The following is a 19,290-nucleotide window of genomic DNA, read 5'->3' on the forward strand; positions in this document are numbered from 1 at the left end:
ACCCTAATCACAACTCCTAAGCTTATAAACAAATTAAAAGCAATATCAACACAGAAAAAGGAAAAAAAGGATGCATATTCTAAATGTCACAATTGAAAAGTTACAGTAACTTCAAATCCTATCATGTCTTATATATAGTGTGTGATCTATGGTTAGCTGGTTGCTACAAAGGCTGCAGCACACAGATAATATGGTCTCTCTTGAGATTTGGTCTACTTCCTTTTTTCCGTCATCCCCAAGTATTGATCAGTTTTGATTACTCTTATTTATAGTATTCTAAACCATGTGAGTGTAGCTGTCTGTCTCCTGTAGTGCTATGTATTTCCAGTCATCATCCAGAACAACAAAAACTGTATCTGGTTTGTATTAATTAGAGTTGAAGTTCGGTTGCACTTACAAGGGGTTCAAACAATATTGTGGTTCAAAGGAGTTTATTGCTTACATTACCCTCAGCAAGAAATACCCAGGGCACAACAGGTAAGTAATTCTGCTCCATGAGGATATAGGGGAGAAGGGAAAGTGTCTCCTTTGCCCTCTGAAGTTTCACTGAAAAGTCAACTCACAAAAGGCAGAATAATTAGAGAAAAGGCAAACAAATGTTATTAACCTGAACACAGGAAGAATCAGAGTGACGACCCACACCCTTATCCATTTCAGAAGCTTATAGATTGTCCTGGCAAATCAGGTTATGGAAGGTGGGAGAAGAGGCATGAGATTGAGAGGATTTCTGAGGAGAATGAATGAATCAGGAAACAGACATTAATTTGCACATTATCTTGTGAAAGGGTCTGTTCAAGCGTGACTACATTTTTGGTCTTACAGAGAACAGTGAGGAGAATTGTTCCTTTTGGTGGGTCTGGATCATATTTAGGCAGATAAAAGATTTGGGGAGACAGTGGTGGGGGAAGTTCAGAGAGACTTTGAGGCTTCTTCAGTTCAGCATGTCAAAGCGCCATACTTTGGGGTATGGTTTCTGACACACAACAAGGTCATTCAGGGACACCACTTCCTTCTGAGAACTAAAACTAACATTCTACACCCTCCCCCTCCAACCCCCAGTCAACTGATTGGACTCACTCTTAGCCAAGGGGACTCCAAAGAAACCTTAAAAACTGAGTTCCTGGCCATAACTGGACAGGAGGTCGGATAAGCCTAATTACAGTCCTTCCCTTCTGTGGTTTAGACACACAGCTAAACAGCATTAATGTAAAAATAGAAATAAGACTGACAGAGTGGACTCTTTCTGACAAAAAGACACCAAATTATAAATAAGACCTAAGGCCGTAGCAGGCAAAAGTTACGGCATGCATCCCTATACTTAAAGAATAAACTATGTTCTCACTGCCACAAGGTTTTTCTTTTTCTCTAGCAACTAAATAAGCACTGGCCTTAGATAAACAGTATTGAAACAATTGCAGCACATCCACCTCCAGGCACTGACTCACTGATTCCCCCTTTCACAAGCCTTAACTATAGCTTTGATGAGACAAGAGAATGATTTCAGTAACTTTCTCCTGATAAGAGACCACCCACATGGACAGGGTCTGGCTTATTTACTGAGGCTTTGCACTGAAGGCCCTCACATCCCTGCTTCACACTTTGACATATAGAGCCTACTTGTAATGCAGTTAAATGTTAAGTTGCCACCCCAAAGTGAACATGGGACAAATGTAACATATATGTTTGTTCAGTGTGCATGTGTTAAGACCTCCTTCATGAATATTCGGAGCTATAACCTGCTGGATAGGTAGACTTGACAAGGCATTCTGTATAAATTCCTATTTCATTCTTCCCTCCCTCAAAGTGACTGCCAATGGCCTCTGCCAGGGGCTATGCTTTCCAGCCTGTCAGAATGGCCACCTTGCAAGCTGTAACCCTTTATAAGAAATAAGGTCTCCTTTCCAAATTTATAGATCTTGTGATTTATAGATTTTTTCAGTTGACGCTTCTATCTGATTGCTTCACTAGCCTATGCAGTTGTATCCACATCTAAAAGGACAAATATTATTCCCATCCTTTGATACAGTTTGTATACTTTTCCCCACCCAAATATCATGTCGAATTGTAAACCCTAATGCTCGAGATGGGGCCTGGTGGGAGTTGTTTGGGTCATGGGGTTGGATCCCTCGAGGCTTGGTGCTGTCTTCGCTATACTGAAAGAGTTCTCCAGAGATCTGGTCATTGAAAAGTCTGCGGCATCTCCCCCCACCCTGCTCACCCTCTTGCTCCTGCTTTCACCATGTGATGTGCCTTCTCCATCTTCACCTTCCACCTCCTAGGAAGCTTCCTAAGGCCTCCAGAGAAGTTGTGCTGATGCCAGCACCATGCTTCCTGTAAAGCCTGCAGAATCATGAGCCAATTAAATCTATTTTTGTGGGGGCAGGGGTTTGTTTGCTTTTATTTTCCTGCCTCTGCCTTTTGAAACCTCTTTTCTTTATAAATTTCCCAGTCTCGGGTGTTATGTTATTGCAGTTAATTATCCCTGGCCTAATACACCCTCCACGTCCGTGTTGTAACTTTCAGGAAGGAGAGAATGAAGAGCACAAAAGGCCTCCTCTTTTAACAACATGAAGCCCATATCCATTCCACTCTTTTCCATTTGCTAGAATGTCAATCCTGGCTACAAGTGAAAATGAGAAATACAGTCTCAAATTGGTATCCAAGGCCCCAGCTAAAACTCAGAATGTTCTATAACTAAAGGAAGTAAGAGGAAGATTTCTATAGCAGGACAAATAGAAGCCTCTGGCCCCAGCTGTTGTTTTCTTCCTGCTTCACTCAGCAAGAAAAGGTCTGAGCATGAAAGACTCTAGCTCAGTATTTGTCACCATGGCATTATTGACACTTTGGGTCAGATAATTCTTTATAGGTGGGCTGGAGGATATTCTGGGCATTGTCGTACATTTAGCAGCATCCCTGGCCTCTACCCACTAGATGCCAGGAGCACCCCAGACTCCAGTTGTGACAATGAGAAATGTCTCCAGATATTGCAAAATTTCCCCTGGGATAAAACTAGTTCTAGTTGAGAACCACTACTCCACCTATAAGATGCTATCTCAGATAGTCTATTCTTTTAAGGGATCTTTCCCTTGTTTTTAAATATGATATCCCTGAACACTAGAATCTTCCATAGGAGTCAAGTTAATCCTATTCCCCTATCCTTTTGACTCATTCAACAAATAATCTATTAAACACATACTGAATACTAAATACAAGACTTCATGCTGATTGATGAGACGATATGTAGAGGAATTAGAAACCACATCATTACAGCTTCATAGTCTCACAAAGAAGACAACATATGCAAAATATTATATGGGCTCTAATACATATAATAGCAATAATACATGACAGAAAGTGAGACATGCCCCTCATATTACGAACTTCTTTAGAATATTCCTCAAGCCCAGTGTGGCATAATGTACAGTTTTAATTTTATTTGCTGTTGGGATGATTAACACATAAATCTAGTGTTTTTCCTATATTTGCATCTTAACATGTTCATTTTTAGCCATCTGGAAACTGGTCTCATTAATTCAGGTATTCTTTCACTGCTATTACATATTGATTAGTAAAATAAAAATGATGTGGTTGTCTGAAGATCTATATAAGGCTATAAAGCTTCATATTTTAGTATGGGGTCATTGGTTGTAAGTAACAGAGACTCACATAAAGTATATTAGGTAAAATCCAAAAACCTATTAAAAGAGTAAAGGGTCTATTTTTTTCACTATATATATATATATAGATCTTTAAAATCTAAAACAGAATCCCTTCATCTAGTATCAGGATAATTTTTTAACTGACTATAATCTTAAGGCAGAAAAGGCTTTGAATTAGAATTTTCAGTGAAGCTTTTCTAATAATGGAATATGACCATACTTATCCACATGATTGTGGAGACTGACAGAAGTCAGAAGACTCACCAAAATATGTAATTTCCAACATGTCCCAGCTAGTAGTTTCAAATGGAAGCACCCTGAAAGTTGAGTTTAGACAATTTTGACTTCGATAACTCCTTAGAATTGTGCATTAGAAGGAGACAAAATAGGGAATCTACCCAGCAGGTTTGCAATAGTCTCTAAGACTGGGATGGGTTGTTTAAAAAAAAGAACAGTATTAAATATATGAGACAACAGAGCTTTTATAAAGTATGGTTAAAAAATCACGATACCATATGAAAGACCTTGTAATCATCACAGAACTGAGTTTTAGAGTTCAAATGACTCTTGGGAAATCTAGAAAAAATAAAAAATAGATATTTATTATTATATACTAAACAAATGGCCTAAATCTGACCCATATACCTCATTTTTAGCATGTCCCGGACTTTCTAATAGAGACAGTAGTTATTGTTAAAGGTTGGCTAATATAAGGCTGGAACAGGTATGAAGAATTTAGTATTCATTTGTTCAAAACATTTTTTTTTCCAACCCTAAAACAATGGATTGAGGTTTCTCAGATACCATTTACTACTAGTGACTGATTTGTGGTGGCATTTACAAGTGTTAGAATATTTAGATAATATGATAGTATTTGGGAAGACTTTGGGGGAGAAAAATTAAATCCTTAGAGTGTTAGACTATCTCAAGGAGTCAGAATCGAATGTGTTCCCTAAGAAGTGTTAGTTCTGTTGTGCCTGTGCCTATTCCTCTGTTAATTATATAGTAGACATAGTTTCTCACCAGGGGAACTGCTGTCCTTATCTGCTGGCCTCCTTTCAGGAGATTTGAGAAGTAAAGATGCTTTGAAAGTTCAGCTGGTTTCTCATTCTGTCAGTGAAAGATTACACCTGGGACCTCATTCATCTGCCTTGTAAGCATTTAATTAGCACAAGGCTCCTTCCATCTATTCAATGATGTCCACAGTAGCTGTGGGAGAGAGAGAAGTGACCTCTAGGGAAGCTTGGAGTAGGTGTCTAAACCCTCAACCAGGTGCTCTCACCCTTATCTATCAGAACAACCTCGTGAGGTATTTTTTAAATTCAGAAATTCCAATTCAAGTAATAAAAGAATTAAACCTTTTAAGAGTTTCCCAGGTGACTATAATATTCAGTGATAATAAGCATGTTTGTCTTAATCGAACATCTCAATTTGAATTCTGCTGATTTTAATAATCATTGCACATCACACATTGATGCTGGCTCAGAAGCTCCAAGAGTGGCATTATATTTTTAAAAATTTAATAATTGGAGAATAGAAACTCTGGCATTTGCTAGGCCATGTCTAAAAGCTCAATCACTTATTCACAAACTATGCTTTTTATTGAAGAGGTGGGCTACATGAATAAATTTAAGGTGTATGTGTTTGAAGGACCTTTTAAAGAGTGGATCAGTATCACTCTTACTTCTTATTTACGTCTTCACTGTTCTAAATTGGGTGGGACAGTACTACAACATTCGCTGGCTATGAGTGTTGTTGCTGGCCAAGGTTCAGAGAGAAGGCTACTGCTCGTTAAGCAGGTATCACCCTCAGACCACTGATACCCTCTTTAGTGAGGTAGTAAAAGCTATTTGGGATGGTAATTGAATGGGCTTCATACAGATGGGGTGGGCAGAGACATGACGGATAATACTAGTGCTTCCACCAGAGATTGTGCTAACAGCAACTGAGAATTAGGCAACTTGAAATTTAGCCTCCATCCAGGTGGAAATGAAGGACTATAATAGAGCCTTTGGGGAAGATTTAGAGGTATGGATCAGAGTGGAGTGAGAAAGGTAAGCACTCTAGCAAAGTGTATCTACATTTTCCCTAAAAGCATGAGAACCCTATTCTTAGCATGGAAAAAGTGATCACTAATTAATGGTAGATGATATAGTGTCATCATGCCCAAGGTAATAGTTACAGAAGCAGTTGCTCTTGCCCAGAAATACTGCTCCATTGTGCTAAGAGTGAGGGATAATAATTTCCTCTAGGGAGGAAACATGCTGGAACCAATCGGAAAACAGGATATGGCCACTAGTGTTCACACAAAATATGACTATTTTCCCAGAGAAAAATATTATCCAGAAAATCAGTGTATCTGGGAATAACTCAGCCATTACACTATGACCAGTATGCATTGACTTTCCTGTGTTTAGAATAAGAGAGACAAAATCTGGACAACTTTCTCCAAGTTATGACACAGTTTATAATTTCTATGCCCAGATAATTCCGACCTGAAATTTCCCACTTGTTTTCTTCCCAACCAAAAGTATTCTATTTTTAGTCAATCTGAATATATTTTATCAATTAATTTCCACCAAGTATAAACTTGTTGGAGATCAAAATTTCCTATCATTCCATAAGAGACCACACCAAAGAGACTTAACAAGTTTATTAATCATATGGGAACTCTGCTAGGAGGAAGAAAATGCAATAGGTTTTCAAGTCAAGGCATCCAATGTCACTAAGAGTGTTGCTCTAGATTCCTTCTTTGACTCTTAATGGAATTACTAGAGCCTTATGCCCATCCATAACTGTTTGTAGGCTTCTCCCAAGTTGCAGGAGAAACTAAAAGGGGTTTGTCTACCAACTTTTATGTTGATTTATCACAGCAATTATAAAGAAAAAAAATTAAAGATGCCCTGTTACAAAGCCTATAGAATTTAGTTTCAAATAAGCATAAAATACTTGATAGGCTAAAATGGAATCCCATGTGTGAAAGTATATCAGTTAAGATTTCATCTTGCATATATGGTGGAGCCAGAAACCCAGAGATGAGGGATAGGGCCCTTAAGCAATTCTTAAAAACCATTTGTCAATCAGGAAGCTTCACAGAAAAAGCTCTGCAACCCCATTCCCTACGAAAAAAGTCCCCAAATTTACGTAAAATTCATGACTTGATGCTCCAAATGAGGGTAAGAAGAGTTCCCATTGTCTTCTCTGTTAGCAAGGAAGAGGAGAAAGAAGGTATTGGCCTTTCCTTAACAGTAGTTCCAGTGTATCCTCTACTTTGGGTAAAGGTGAGAAACATACTGTCATAACATCACGATGTCATGAATGCTCCTCCAAAGACCTTATTCTCCAGGCAGAAGTGTTGAAGTCCACTGGATCAACCCACTGAATGTAGGACAGGAATGAGAAGTGGATCGTAAGAAAAGAGTTGGCTTCTCCTGTTGAGGGAATCTGGATATTCACCCAATATCATGGTGGTAGCAAGAGCTCTTTGTGCCTCCTCATTTATCCATGCTGCCTGGCATGCTATTCATAAGCATTTGTTCTGTGTAAGCAATGGTTGCAGATATTGGTGATGAGTAGGCAAATACTTGTTAAGTCCCTGACTACTAGTGGATCACATTATAGAGAGGGGAGAAGTAAAAGTTATAATAAAATATGCTATAGCTGTTATAGCAGAGGTATTGAAAAGATGCTAAAGAGAGCAGAGAAAAAGGGAGATTTAACTGTATAAGGGAAAGAGGTAGAAAGGTTGTGCAGGGAATTCCTCATGATGTAGGTGTCACTTGAACTGAGTCACAAAGGAACGATGAATATTTCCCAGATGCACAAAGACAATAATGTCTGAAACAAACAAGCAAGATTAATGTATAGTGAAGAATTTGGCCTTGCCTAAAAAAGGCCTGGCTTCTGGGAGATAATCTATGTTATAGCTGATAGGAGTGTTTTTCTTGAGGATAGAAGTTGATCCCCATAGTCTTACAGCAGAAGCTGTCTACATCAGAAGGACCAATCATGTGATTTAGGATAGGGACTTTGGGCACATGGCATCAGTCAACCCAAAGACTGAGATCAACTACATAGGCAATCAACAATCATGCCTGCAGAATGAAGCCCCGATAAAAACTCTGGACAGCAGAGCTCTGGTGAGTTTCCCTGGTTGGCAGTATTCCATGCATGCTATCAAACATTGATGATAAAAAATGCATCCTGAGTAAAACAAAAACTTGTTTGGAATTCTTCCAGGCTCTGCCCTATGTACCTCTTTCTTTGCTTGATTTTTATCTGTCCACACTTTCCTTGTAATAAACCATTAGTATCATAACTTTCAGTGAGTTTTGTGAGAACCTCTAGCAATGTTTAAAAACTTAGAGTGGTTTGGAACCTCCAAATTTGTGTTTGGTGTCAGAGTGAGGGTGGTTTTGTATGGACTCTTCACACTAACTTTGTAGTTGGACCCTAACCCCTTCAAGTCTGTGTCAGAAGGCTTGTGCATACATGGCAGTATGCGGACTATGCCCTCAAACCTAACAGTTTGGATCACTCTGAGTAAATACCCATGGTAATTTTTGAAAATTCTAAATTATCTCAGTACTTCAATTTGGAGGGGAGCAGTAAGGCATATAGACTAATGATGACAGATGAGTCTGGAAAAGAAGGGAGTGATTATTTTACGAAAGGTCTGACTCTCTGTAATAAGTACTTGAAATATATGAGTCCTGAATTTGAAGTCAAACAGGTCAAATCCTGACTCTGACACAGGATTAACCAAGGGAAATTATGTATCCCCTGTTATAAAGTGGTAATGAGGATGAAGGGGATAGTATAGATTAGTCAAATAAAAAGCCGGAAGTATTTCTATCAATGGGATACTTGAATCTAGGACTAAGAATAAACAACCAATAAAGAGGAAAAATTAATGTCTGAGAAATTGACTAATCACAATGTTTTAATAACACATACATATCTCTCCATTATGTCTCCTACGGACTGCTCATATTGCTAAAATTCACTTCAAATAAATGCACTGGCAGATTGGGAGTAAACATTTAGAATAGTTTGAAGAAACAATCCCAGGAAATTCTAGTTTTATAGCCTTTGTTAGAAAATCCAAGAAGTTTGCCACCCACTCTGATTATTTAATCACCTTCTGATAAATGATTTTGCTAATCTTCAACTAGCCACTAGATAGGCTAGATCTATGAGAGAGCCTACCTTTCCTAGCTTCAGAGATAATCATCTATTGTCTTTTTCACTCAGATTTGTTTGCCTGTAAACAAATGCAAAAGTATTCTCTCTGTACATTTTCTATACAACATTCTCTCATTTTTTATTGTTGTTCTACTTTATGATTGCCATTCAGTATGTGTTCAACTGTAAGCTTCCTGCCAGGCTAACTGATGATCACAGAGCCCAGAAATACTTAGTCGTTGCAATGAGTAAAGCTTGGAGTTGCCTTGGATGGGTAAAGGGAATGGAAGTGTGTGGACAGAGAGTCTGATAATAGGCAAGTAAAGAAGTTTTCCTTGGTTCCAGCTTGTATGGTTGAGTAGATGGTGAAGCCATTAGCCAGTGGGGGTAATATGGGATGAAAAGCAATCTTGGAGGCTCCATAACATGTTCAACAGGCTATATGGAGTTTGAGGCATCTAGGTGAAAATTTCAAAAAACTGGTAAGAGCACAGAACTCAGGTTCTATCAGATACGTAGGTAGATTGAGCTATTTATCTATCTACCTACCTACCAATTATCTATCCATCTATTTCTCTACCTACATGATTGTTAAGATTAACAATCATCATCACAGTTTCTCTTATAATTCTAATAGTACCAAAAGCAGTACTAGTGAACAGTCAATTTTTATTATTTTTAATGATGTATAACTTTACATATAGCAAGTGTATACATGTGTAATATGACTATTTTTAAAATATTTATATACAATCCCTAACCACTTCTCAGAGGAAGATATGAACTACTTCTATCATCCCAGTTCTCTGATGTGCCTTCCAAATCTATATATAACCCCTAAAAAGAGGAAACTCTTGGCCTTATTCTCTCATTATCATCTGTTGCAGGCAGATTCTAAGGTGGCCACCTATGATCGCCACTTTCTTGTGTTCAATATTTGTGTAATACCCTTTCCTGAAGTATAGGGGCAACCTGTAAACTGCTTTTTAACCTAATATGGCAAAGGTGAGGGGATTTGCCTTCCATTACATTATGCTATATCAAACTGTCTTGAGAGCAGGCTTATGCAAAAGTCTTTCCTTACTGGCTCAAGGAAGTAGGTGGCCAAAGTGAAAAAGCCAGCTTGGGAAGGACATGTAAGTAGCCCTCAAAAACGTTGAGCAGGATTTAAGAGCTGAGGGTGGCCACTAGCTACCGGCCAACAAGAAGCTGAGGGCCTCATTTCTACAAGCAAAGGAAATTAATTCTGCCAACACTCTGAGTGAGTTTGGAAGTGGGTTCTGTCCCAATCAAGCCTGAACAAGAGAAAACATCCTGGCTGATATCTTGATTGCACTCATGTGAGATCCTAAGCAGAGGATCCAGGTAAGCTGTTGCCAAATTTCTAGTCTCTTTAAACTGTGAGACTATAAAACTGCGTTGTTTAAAATCACTGTGTTTAATTTGTTACTACAGCAATAGAAAATCAATACATCATTTATCAGTGTTACTTGTTCTTGAACTTCATATTGAAGGTTCTGTTATATAGTATTTACTCTTTTGTGCCTACATTTTATTCACACAACATAATATCTTGATGTGGTATTGTTTGGCTCTGCGTCCCCACCCAAATCTCATCTTGAATTGTCATCCCCATGTGTCAGGGGAGGGACCTGGTGTGAGGTAACTGAATCATGAGGGCCATTTCCCCCATAATGTTTTCATGATAGTGAGTTCTCAAGAGAACTGATGGTTTTAAAGTGTGTGGCAGTTCGTGGCTTGCTCTCTCACTCTCCTGTTGCCACGGGAAGAAAGTGCTTACTTCCCCTTTGCCTTCTGTCATGATTGTAAGTTTCCTGAGGCCTCTCAGTCAGGCTTCCTTTTAAGCCTGTGGAACTGGAAGTCAATCAAAACTCTTTTTTTCATAAATTACCCAGGCTTAGGTAGTTCTTTACAGCAGTGTGAGAACAGACTAATACACATTGTGTGGTAACAACACAATACAGTGTTAATGATCTGGTTTATTATCCATTCTAGTTTTTGGTTACTGTGAATAAATCTTCGGTAAATACTCTGATCTTTTAGCAGACATGTGTTCTCATTTATGCTGAAATAGGATAAGTATATGTTTTTGTTTACAGGAAACTTCCCAACAGTCTTTCAAAGTAGCTGCATCATTACATTCCCACCAGCAACTCACACAGCATACAGTAAACATTTTTGAACTTAATTACTTTTGCACAAACTGTATTACACAGTTTTGGACATAATGTAGTTTTCTTGTTTGGATTTTGCTAAAATTGACTTACCTGTCTACATGATGTTCTTGGAAATTCAAGCAATAAGATTTTGCAAACAGCAGACTAGTTACTACATCCAACGTTGGCTATATTATATAAAACAAACGCTGAATTTTAAAAAGCATGCTTGTACTGTTTGATAATTGAATTACAATGAATTAACATGTAGTTATATTAAAAATAATACATTTTAATACTCTGTTATATTTATATTTAATACCCCATCTTCTGCGAGATGGTATTTCTGGACTGTTTTTTTCTGGAATTATTTTTCAGCTCCTCTTTCTCATTTAATTGATCAGTAATTTCTCTCATTTCTACCACCTACTTATGCTTCTTTTCTTCTTCCCCAAGAGACTCTGATTTAGTTTAGGCCCTCATGATATTACCTGGATTATTGAAATAGCCTTTGAACACATAACTGTCTCTAGCTTTGAAATTATTCTCCACATTTTGCCCACCATTTTCTCATCTTTTTATAATCCAAATCTAATTTTAGTTCTGGTGAAATGCTCTCTTTTGTGCCAGAGTTTATTTGCTCTCTTCCCTCTGATCTTATTGCATTTGTACAAACTTTATCATCACTCATCTTCAGAAAGTTGTCTTTGTGTTTCAAATTCTAACTGTGAGCTCCCCAAGAATGTGGGGGCTTTTGCTAATTTGCATATTAGCTCAGCTTATTACTGGGTACTGCACAAAAGAGATGATCAAAATATTTGTTGAATTGATCAGTCTGTTAGTGAAGATATTAATATCTTAAGGGAATTGAGGATATTTAAAATTTTACTCAAATAAATATTTAAATTTCAAAATCTCTAATCTCGAATAAAAGTTTTCTCTATAAATGATGTGGATGGGCATTATACTGAGACTCTTTCTGTCTCCTTTTCTATTGAGTTCTAAAGGTCAAGAACAAAACAAAGAGAACTTGCAACTTCCAAAGTGATGCTAAACTCTCTGTACAGACCTAAAATGGGAGGGGTCAAAAACTGAAGTTTTGACCATTAGTTTCTCACCTACCTACGGGTACAAAAGAGTTAAGTCTGAAGACGCCAGGGAGTTAAGAGAAAGAAGTGGTTTGTTGACAGCTATCTGGAGGAGGAAGACACGATGCTCCACCTCACTCAAGCCCAGTGAGAGGACTAAGCTCCACTTCAAGGACTAAGTGGAGAGCCTATGTGGGTCTGGTGTTGCTTAGGAACACAGTTGAATTATCTGATTCATGCCTGAGAGGAAAGTGACTAGAGAGAGCTGGCAGAGAGGGCTTCTGACTCTTGCAGAGAGGTTTATAATAGCCACATTCCCAAGTCCTTGCTTTTTTGGAGCAAAGAAACATTGGTGTGTGATCTTTATTCATGGGACCCTGTTCAAGGGTGTTTCTGCCAGGGGCAAAATCTGACCAGAGAGGCAGAGGGAGATTATAAATTATCAGCAGAAAAAGAGGGAGTGCTCTGCAGTAAAGCTGCAGTAGGGGCTGAGTCAAATCCAGCCCTATGATTTCTGGGGCCCAATGAAAAATGAAAATCCAGGGTCTCTTGATCAAAAATTATTTAAAAAATGCAAGGAGGCAACAACAGATATTAAGTCAAGCTTGGGACCCCTCGAAGCCTGTGCTCCTGAGATTCTACGTAGGGCTGACACCCATGAAGTCGGCCCTGACCTGGCTGTGCAGTCACACAGCTCACAAAAGCCCTCAAAAATGACCACAAGAGAAATGGGCAGATTTGAACTACCGCTACAGCCCCCGCTCCCGCAAAATGAATGTAAGATTGCAGAGGTGTTGGTGAGAAAAACCGTCTTCTGCTCTTTACCTCTCTTCCCTCTCCTTCATTGGAACACTCGAGACAGAGGCAGTCTGGTGGGAGGAAGAATAGAAACTCGGCAGGGACATGGACCAGGACGTGTGTAACCACCTCGCCACTTCTCCCAGCTGCAGACTTCTAGTGGGAAGCAGACAAAAAAAAAGGGAAGAAGTTTAACTTTAGGTGAAGTTAGCAATTTTAAGTATTATGGAGAGATAGGTGATTTAGTTATTGAAATGAAATAATCTGTGGGGGAAAAGTAACTAGAAAACCTTTCTTCTTTTAATTTCTGAAAAATTACGGGACTCACCCAAGATTTTTTTCAAGGTGATGATGAAAAAAAAGCCAAGATAGTGGCTTTGCAGGGCTGTGATGAGAAAGAGTAAAGGTCCTTTATAAATGTGCCCAAAAGAGTTCTTGTTCACTGTAATGCTAAGAACTGTTTTTATATATGTTCTCAAATCTCTCTGGGTAAACACACACACACATATCCACACACAAACATTCATGCTCACAGACATGAATTGATGTTGAAAGATACTTACATGAACCTAAAAGAGTATTTGAAGTAAAGAAGTTGAACTTGTGAGATAATTGAGCCATGTCTCTGAATTACATCAATTATAAGCCACAGCAAAAATATTGCCGATGAAAGAAACCAAAAACTGAATGTGTGCTTTAAATTTTTGTTCTTGTTCTACTTACATTTGAGGAACTCTTGGAATATGAACCTGGCAGATAGGGGTAAGGGGAACTCTAGACAAAGTTAGAAATGCGAATAGGGTATTCCGGCCAAGTCTTTAATTTTGGAGGTTATGGTTAAATCGTCTGCAATGTACAGGTAAGAAATGTGCGTTTACTGCCATCTAGTGGTTTTAGATTGTCACTGCAACATTTCTGCGACTTCAAAGTGAAGTGTTTCAAAATCCTAAGCAGTCTTCATTTTTATCATGCTATCTGACAAGGAAATCTGAAATAATAATCTTTTATTCTGAAATCGTTTCTAAATAAGCAAATAATGAAATGAGTCAGGTAGATTTATGTTGTTGTGTTGAAATATGTGCACTCAATACAGATTTGTAAAATTTTACTTTTTAAAAAATGTATATGTAGCTTATACATAAACTCTGTCAGCTGGTCAGAGTTTGGGTAGGAAGAGGGTATGAGAGTAACTTCATCTTCTAAATTAAGCAGCTGAAAATAGTTCTTTATATATATGCATTCAGAGAGTGTAAGCTTCAACATCTTTGTAAGTGCTGTTTCTCTTCATCCCTTTCTATCTCACAGGAGAATTTCTGAGTAGAGCCAAAAGTTTGCTGGACCAGCCCTGTGCGCTGGCTCTTTGCTAGTCTGGGTGGCAGGCCCACCATGTTGCTGCCTTGGCCCTTCTTTGTGTCTCTCAGATGCTGCCAACCCCTTGTGATATGGTTTGGCTGTGTCTCCACCCAAAGTTCACCTTGAATTGTAATAAACCCCACAGGTCAAAGGTGGGGCCAGATGGAAATACCTGAATCATGAGGGTGGTTTCGCCCATACTGTTCTCATGGTAGTGATAGGTCTCATGAGATCTGATCATTTCATAAATGGGAGGCCCCCTGCACAAGCTCTTTTGCCTGCTGCTATATAAGACTTGCCTTTGCTTCTTCTTTGCCTTCTGCCACAATTCTGAGGCCTCCCAAGCTGAACTGTGAGTATATTATAGCTCTTTCCTTTAAAAATTGCCGAGTCTCTGTTATGTCTTTATTAACAGTGTGAGAACAAACTAATACACCTTGAGTCTCAGCCATGCTCTCCTCCACCAATCCCTGGTTTAGGAGATTACTTGCAGTTTCTGGTCTTGGCACATTTATTCCTCACCATTGTCGGTCCGCTCCAGGCCTGCTGGCTCTTGGTTCTTATCCACCTTCTTCAGCTCCTCCTGGGAAGCACAAAAACATGTCTATATACCTTCACACCAAAGACAGCCTATGTTGGTACAAGGTATCAATCCTGAGCTTTCCTTTTGCTGAAACCTCCTACTGTTCACGTTAGCTGATCAGAGTCCCCTGGAAGTCTTGTCAAAATACGTTTCTGGGCCTATCCCCAGAGTTTCTGATAGAAACCCTGGGCGAGTTACAATGACTTGCAGTTCTAGCAGGTTCCCAGATGATGATGCTACTGGTTTGGGACCACGTTTCAAGAACCACTGGCCTAAACCAGTACCTCCCCCAATTGTCAAATCAAGTTACCTATAAAATATAATAAAATAGCTCATATTTTTAGACCACAGTTGACCATGAGTAACTGAAACAATGAAAAGTGAAACCAGGTATAACTGGGGACTATTGTAGATGGTTCAAATTTTACTCATGGGTAGAAAAAAATGTAGAGTAACAAGTTTCTCTTTCATAAACAACCATGAGCACATTTTTGGGTGCACATGAGTTTGTTCAAAGAAGTTGGGTAAATACTGAGGATTGCAACTACTGATTGTAGAGTAAGAAAATATATATGTGTTGTGTATATATAAAACACAACTTTCTTCGTTTATTTAGATTTTCTTTATTTCATTTATTGATGTTTTGTCATCTCCTACATGTATTTTCTATGTATATTACATTAGATTTATGTCTATGTAGTTGAGCAAGCTGCTGTAAGTGGTATTGATTCTTTTTCTAATTTCAATGTTTAGTTGTTTATTGCTGGTATATAGGAAATCAATTGTCTTTCTACCTTCTATCCTGTGACCCTTCTATATATACTTATTAGTTACAGGAATTTATTGTCATTTTATTGGTATTTTAAAACAGAAAATTTTATCATATTTGAATACAGCCACTTTTATCTCTTTCTTTCTGACTGGTGTCCTTATAAGAAGAGGAAATTTAAACACACAGAGATCCCAAGGATGCCCACAGACAGAGAAAAGCTCTCAGACACAGCAAGAAGGTGGGCATCTTTGAGTCATGGAGACAGGCCTAAGAAGAAGACAACCTGAAGGCACCTTGATGCTGGACTTCTAACCTCCAGGGCAAAATAAAATTCCCTTGTTTAAACCACCTACTCTATGGTACTTTGTTATGGCAGCCCTAATTAACAAAAATAGAAACCTTAACATAGTAATCATAGTTATTTTAAATTTTCTGTCTGAAATTCAAACATCTGTGTTACATTTGAGTCTGGGTCTTATGCTTGCTTTGTCTCTTCAGGTGTGTGTGTGTGTGTGTGTGTGTGTGTGTGTGTGTGGACATGCAGGCGCAAGCACGTATGTTTTACCTTTTTGTACATCTTGTAGTTTTTGCTGAAAGCCAAACATGTTGCATTGGGTAATTATAACTGAGTTAAATCATCCTTTACTGTCAAGATTTATGTTAATCTGGCTGGAATCTAGGCTGTGTTTAATCTAAGCTATAGCTATGGGTGTGAGAGGCTTCCTGTTCTTCTAGGCTCCTTGCTTTTGTCTTCTCTCTTGACTTTAGGAGTCCCTGAGTATTCCTCCTCACAGAGAATCTGCATCTTGCAGCTCTTTCAGATGTAATCCATTGTTACCATATTGCAGTCCTGCTGGTGTGGTGGTAGTGTTGGAGAGGGGATGCCTTCTATATACTTATGATGAAGTCTCACTCTTTTAGTCAGCCTGTGTCTGTGGGCTATGACTTTCACAAACATTTCTCCAGTTGTATAGTTTTTGTACCCTCTTAGCTGAGACAGACAGACTAGAGGGAACTAAAGTGGGAGGAATGCTCTTTTCCAGCTTGGATAAGGCTCAGGTAAAGTCCTTTTCTCTTAGAGTAGTCGATTATGGAGAAGGCTGTGAGTATATTTTACATTGATTTCTTTCCCCTGCTAGTGCTTCAAGGGAAACTTTCATGAATATTTACCATGAGAACCTGGAGTAGTTCCCAGAGGTAAAAACCCGTGAAACTGTTGAAACCTCTCTAAAATTGTGACCTGTAGGAGTTTTTGCTCTCAAATAATCCATACTCAATCTCTAGGAATTTGTTAAAATTAAAGTTTTAGTTTCTCTACCACCTTGTGGTGTTAGTGGCTTCTGCTCCAGATAAGTTGCTCCACTGTGATTCTCTGGATTCACCTATGTATTATTTTCCTACTGCCACTAGAGCAAATTGCTACCAGCTTGGTGTCTTAAAACAATACAAATACATGATCTTAAAGTTCTGGAAGTCAGAAGTCTGAAATCATTTACACCAGGCTAAAATCAATGAATCAGCAGGGCTATGTTCCTTCTGGATGCTCTAAGGGAGAATTCATTTCCTTATGTTTCCCATTCATTAACATAAGGCCAAGGACTTTTCAAACTACTATCACAATAGTTCTCTTCTGCAGCCATTTTCCAGATTTGAAGACTCATAATTATATTGGGTCCAACTAATAATCCAGGATAATCTTCCTCTTTAAACCAGTTGATTAGCAACCATAATTCCATCTAGTACCTTAATTCCTCTTCGCTTTGTCGTATAGCATATTCATAGGATCCAAGGATTATGACTTGGGCTTCTCTTCAGCCATTATTTTCCTACCACTGCCTGCCCAGATTTCAGTGGCAGTTTGCTCTGCAACCTTAGTTCTTTTATAGGTCTAAGAATAGTTGTTGATTCTCAGTTTGTTCAGCTTTTTGCTATTTAAGGATAGTGATGACTTTTAAGCTTTTTAGATGGTGGGGCTAACACCAGAAGTAGTAAGTACTTTTTCATACTAAATCCAGAGTTCTTAAACAGCAATAACTGAATCTCTCATCTTTTTTTCTCTATCATTAGATGCACAAGTTTTGAGTGAGAGGATGTGGAAGGAAAGTAATCTCTCCACTAAAAACACTTTGCTTTAGATTTGAAGAACTTAGAGCAAAAGATAGAATGTAATAGGTTGACATTTCACAGTGGTGTCTAAGTAATCCTTAGAAAATAAATAAGGACAATTGCAGTAGATACAAAGAAGACTGCCACTGGATTATGATTTGAAAGCTGTGTCCTGTATCATGTGAAGTTGCTCTTTAAAGAACGTTTTGCACTTCATCAAAACCAAATCAAATCTAGTCAATCCTATTTCAATTAATTAGATTGGCCATGAATTTTTTTTTTTTAAATAACACCTAGAAAACATTATTCTAGGACTATTAAAATATACGTGTACCTCACTTAAACTACTTTCTTTCTATCATCAAAGAGTATGCTTAAATACAACTCCAAAGCCAAGGGTTTAATCCTAATCTGTTAGACATTTTTTTTTAAGCTTTGAAAATTACCTACATATTATGATTTCCTACATATTGTTGATAAAATGTAAATGATGGGGAGGACAACTGCAAAACGGCATACAAGTGTCCTGGAGGACCCCACATGACTTTAACCCGATATATGTATGCATTGTTAATCACCAGGACCCACAATTTTGTGATAATGTTAAGTCTTTTTTGAATCTTTTGGTCAAACATTGATGTGCATTTTTTATTTCTCTCTAACAAATAGTCTCAACGCCTCCTCTCTCTTGTCTTTTTACAGTGTAACCAGAGTAGAATGTGAACTTAGGAAATATGACAAGTTGTGTACCATTTGGTTCTTTACCATAGACTATTTCCCATCCTATTATTTCAGAGGACAGAAACTGGCAGCTTCAGATAACATTTGTTCTGTAGATACATTTTATGGGTCAGATCTTTTTTAAAAAATTAAATTAGTTTTTAACATTTAAAAATCACTTTAAACTTTAAAAATCTACATTTCTGGCTTTTGTTTAACTGGGAACATATTGATTTCCACCCATCAACAGAAGCCTGATGTTAAGAGAAATTTCTGTCTTGGGGGGGGTGGTCCAGGATGGCAGACCTCTTTATTTTGGCAAAATTCCTACAACGCTCTATTATATTACACCCAATATATGCATGAAGTTTCCCTATAGACATTTGAGTTTGCACTCTCTGACACCTTCCTCTGCTACTTCAGTTACTGGCTCATACCACTGACATTTAAGAATCTCTTTATAATGGCCTAGAGAATGGAGATGCACAGGATGGCCTAACCATGGAAATTCCAATGCTCATACAGAGCTAAATCTGTTCATCAGTGTTTATAATAATTGGTACACTTTAAAATTTGTAAACCGTAGTTGAAAGGAAGTCTTGCAGCCAGATGGTATCTGACTCATTTTTGTAGTATGATTAATTGTGCTATAAAAAGTATTTTTAAAATCTAGTCAGGATTCTTTAGGCTCAAGAAACAAAGAATACTCAAGCCCAGATGAACTTAAAACTAAAAGCTGAGTGTTACGGTTGGAATCTAGGAGACCTTTAAGAAACTGATAGTGGGAATCACAGAATTAAAAGATAGGCAGGGGCTGGCTGGGTATTCTGGGCTCTCTTACTAAGTGTCT

This window comes from Cebus imitator, unplaced genomic scaffold (genome assembly GCF_001604975.1).
Source record: "Cebus imitator isolate Cc_AM_T3 unplaced genomic scaffold, Cebus_imitator-1.0 Scaffold25, whole genome shotgun sequence".
NCBI classification, from domain to species: Eukaryota; Metazoa; Chordata; class Mammalia; order Primates; family Cebidae; genus Cebus; species Cebus imitator.